Here is a 4793-nt window from a genome sequence, read left to right on the forward strand (position 1 = left end):
CGGCGGTGTAGAAGCCTGACTGTCCTCCAGGGCTGAGCCAGTGCCGCCCAAGCCCGGGGACTTCCCTCCGGTGACCCAGCCACCTCCCGGCCGGGGCGGGGCTGGCGAGCCTCGTGAACAAGACCCTGGGAGGGGCACTGGCAAGGGACAGGGCGAGGCACAGTGAGGCGTGCACATCAGCAGGGCTCATGGTGCTAGGTTTGGGAATGGCGTAAGGGTCAGGGCTTTGGGCGGGGTAGGTTGTTGTGCTGGTGAAGTCCAGGGAGAACAAGGGAGGGCCCCAGTCTCCTCCCTGGAGACCGAACACTACAGAGATACCGCAGGTGCCCAAGCAGCGCTTAGTTCAAATGCCTCCCCTGCCCCGCACTCACTCCACACAGCTGTGGTCTGAAGTGTCTTTAATTCTCTGTCCTTCTGTCTTCCCCAGAACACCAGGGATACAGCAGCTGCTGTCGAGGAAGGGCTAATCTGAGTGAGAGGAAGGGGCATGCCTGGCGCGTGGCTCAGAGGATCTATCTCACCCTAGCCCCAGCACAGGAAAGAATCCTGCCAAGTGCCTCCCACTGCTGTTCCCACTCTGAGAGTTTAGATGGCAGAGGTGGGCTGAAATGAAGAACGCCCTCTCTGGGGATCTGGTACTAAGGAAGCAGAGGCTGGGAAGGCAAAGAGAGAACTGGGCCAGGTTCTAGGAGTCAAAGTTGGTGACTTATGCTATACAGAGATCTCAGCTGAATCCATAGACAGGAGCAGAGGATGCCCAGGGGGCTGAGACAGCCCTGTGAACGCGCACAAGCAAGGCTCCCGTGCCTGAGGAGACTGATAACCCGGACTCTAGCCCACACCGTCTGCTCTCTGCCCGGCAGCCTGGAGGAGCACACCTCTCTCCTGCCACCTCCCTTCCCTTCTTTCTCCATTAGCTGTCTTATCAGCACAAAGATCCGTCAGCAGGCGACCCCTTGCGGAGTGAGTTCTGTCTTAAGGAACTCTGAATGCTGGGCCCATTCTCTTCTCTCCTGGAGACATCCTTGTTCTCTGGGCTCTGCCTTCCCTTACTTCTCACACTGTAGCTGGACCTCAGTTTTCTTCTCAGGGGCTTAAGAGCCCACTGTATTCATTACCTCCTGGATCCGCTCCATAGCCAGGCAGAGAGGCGGGGGCACCAGCTTTCACACAGGACCCCTCTTCCAGCCCAGCATCTTGTTCCCGGGGATGCAAAGCTCACAGTGACCTCTGCTGGCGAATCCTGTCAAGACCCACCTAGACCCTTGGGTGCTGGGCCCTTGCTAGGCTTGGGTCATTTCTTCAGATTGCTCTAATACCAAGAAAAGCAAAACTGGAGCCCTACTTCTGGGAAGGTGCCTATTCCTGCCTTCTTTTGCCCCTATTCCTTGACTCTACAGGACACCTGGGTCCTAAGAGAGTGATGGTATTTCTCCCACATGCACAGTTAACAATGCAGTTGCCACCTGCTCCAGGGCAAGCTTTTCCCTCTGCCCCTCTGAACATAACCATCTCAGGCACTGGTGGCTGTGGAGCCCTTTGATGTCTTTCAGTACTGTCCCAGAGTCACACCCTGTAGCACACAGTCACAGATGTCATCAGCATTATCCAAGACCATCAGTGAAGTAGACTCCCCCACCCCCAGAGGAAGTAGCCTGTTTAGCCCCATCTCTGGCAGACATGCACGAAGCTGTCTTTGTCACAAGTCTGACCTCGGCATTCATATATGCATCAATCCACATCTTTCCCAGTTTCCAGGGACCTAGGGAAGCTGCAGACTAAAGGCTAAGTCCCAAAGCAAGGGCTTGTGGTGCCTGACCCGACACCACTGTCCTTTCTAAGTTCAGCTCTGGAAAGTGGAGATGTGATGTGCTCTGTAGACACCTGCTGGGGTTATTGGAAAGGCAAGACATGTGGGAGGTAGTCCTCCTTACTTCAGACAGTGTAGGCTGTACTTAACAGTCCTTGTCTATAAGAGACTACTCTGAGAGTGGTTGAAAACAGGCGGGAAAGCCTGTCTCTGTGATGACAGTGACCTGAGTCATCCTCATAAGCACAGGACAAAATGCTAGGTTATAACATTTTGTCTGCTCCTGCAGGTAGATGAACTCCATTGGGGCCCAAGTAAGGTCTGGACACTCGGGCCTTAATTTTCAATGTCTCGGTGATGATCACAGCAAGAGCCAGAGTCCCAGGGCCTCAAGGTTCTGATGCCTTGTCCCTGCTAGGACCTCAGCTTAGCATGGAATGCTTTTCCAGATGTGGGACCACTCCCCAATAGTGTCCGTATGTCATCTTCTCAATGACATCTTCAAAGGTCACAGGTCACCTCCCATCCTGACTTATCTCCCTTGCCACTGGATTTCCTTCTTGAGTTACTCAATCCAGCATTATCTTTCCACTTAACTGGTCTGCTTTAAAATGAGTCTGAGCACCATGTGAGTAAGATCTTTATCTACTCACTGCTCAATCAGTAAGTGTAATATGCCTGTGCATAGGGGTATGGGGGAATCCATCTACGGAACATATATGTGAATACACTTTAGTGTTTGCAGATACAGGTATGGCTGTGGAGTTGGATATGATTAGTGGTGTGGGTATAGTGATCTTGATATATGGGTATGAATAGAGATAGATAAGGACCAAGAAATATAGATAAAGATATATATCTACACATATAAAGATAGAATTTATGGGCAAAAAATATAAATGGATAGAGAGATTAAAAATATGATACATATTGATTTGTATGCAGGTATAGACCGCTAGCACAGGGCTCAAACTCATAATATATAAGAACTTAGCAAGTCAAAAGAGTCAAAAGACCCTGTTTGTACAATGAACAAAATTACAGAGAGGTACTTCATTGTAGAACAGCAAGTTTAAGTTACTGGAGTTTATTACTCATCAGCCAGAGAGAAATTAAAACCACACTGTGAGAATCCTACAGATTCTCAGACTGGTAAAAATGAAAAAGCAGAAAATGCCAAGTGCTGGCAAGAAGATGGCAAAAGTGTCAGCTGCTGGTGGCAACATGGCCAGGGCAGCCATGTGAGGGCAAGAATGTCTCTGGGAGCTGAGCATATGCAGGTCTAAAAGCTCCACCCTGAGTATAAAGACTTGGTAGAAATGCTCAGGGACTCACACCTAGAGGCATATCACCACCGTCTTCAATGACTTCCAACTAAAAACAACCCAGGCATCCTCCACAGAGGACATTTCAAGACAGGCACAAACCAAAGTGCTCCATTAGCATCTAGCCATTACCATAGAAGGCTCCTAAGGGAAAACGATACACAAAGGAAGAAGGACAGTTTTACATAGGGTACAGGAAGGAAAATCGCTCACAAGAGGAGTGAACAGAGGAAGGTGAGGGCTCTATCATGTTCAACACAGTGAACTAGCAGGTAACTGGAGAGAAATAAAGTAGTAAACAAGTATCCTATCGATTCAATAAATAACCAACATGGTCACAGAGATTGGGGCTGGGAAATGGCTCAGTGCTTACTAAGAAAGCATGAAACCTGAGTTCAAATCCTTGGCACCCACATAAAAGTTGAGGTAGCAGTGCTTGGGATGAAGACACCCAAAACTGACATCTGACCTCTTAATGTGTGTGTGTGTGCGTACACACACACACACACACACACACCACATCTACAGGAATTACTGGATATATCATAATAATACACCTAGATATAAATTATCCTGATTCACCAATACTACAGAAATGTAGAGTATGTGACCAGATTTAAGAGTGGGGTAGGGGGGAGCCAATTATCTTTTCTTCCCAAAAACATACCTCACTAGCAAAACACCACAAACCGAGAGGTACAGGATGTAAAACCATTTGTCAAGTGAATAGAAGCTTAAAACATTGAGCAGGTACTGACAGTTGATGAAGTAGACTTCAAATCAAAATTGATCAGAAGAGATTAAAAAATAAAAAGGTCACTACCTGCCAAAAAATGGAATAACTCATCAAGAAAATATAACAATAGTAAATACATACACTCCAAACCACTAGTGGACATGAAAATTAGATACACTCTGATACAATACTAGTGGATGGTTTAAATACCTCATCCTACTAATCTCTAGATAGGTGTCACCCACTTGAACAGATGTACACACATAAATTTAAAAAGAGGAGAAGGGAGACTAAATTAATAAAATTGAGTATAAAAATGTGGAGACTACAACAGATCCCAATGAAACCCAGAGAATAATTGGGGAATACTTTGAAAGTCTTATTTTTAAAGCTAAAGGAGATGGACGTATTCCTACATACACATGATCTGCTTCTTAAACCAAGAGGGCATAAAAACAACTTAGACAGATGCTAAGCATCCATATTGAAGCAATAACAAAGGCTCCCGACAAAGCAAAGCCCGGAACTGAATAAATTCACTGCCAAATTCAGAGACAGAGAGAGGGAGAGAGGGAGAGAGGGAGATGGGGAGGGAGAAGGGGAGAGGGGAAGAGAGAGGGGAGGGAAAGAGAGGAAGAGGGGAAGGGGGAGGGGAGAGAGATGGAGGGAGGGAGGGAGAGAGAGGGAGAGAGAGAGAGAGAGGGAGAGAGGGAGAGAGGGAGGGAGGGAGGGAGAGTCAGAACCAGTGTTTCTCAAACTGATTCATAAAACGGAAAAGGAAAGAATCTATCAAACTCAGTGTATGAAACCAGCTTTCCCCCAACTTCAAAATCAGGTAAGTACATAACAAAAAAGAAAATGGCCACATGAAATAGGTACAAAAGGCATTTGTTAAAGTCCTGCAAACCGAATCTAGGAACAC

The sequence above is a fragment of the Micromys minutus genome, assembly GCF_963924665.1.
Source record: "Micromys minutus genome assembly, chromosome: 3".
NCBI classification, from domain to species: Eukaryota; Metazoa; Chordata; class Mammalia; order Rodentia; family Muridae; genus Micromys; species Micromys minutus.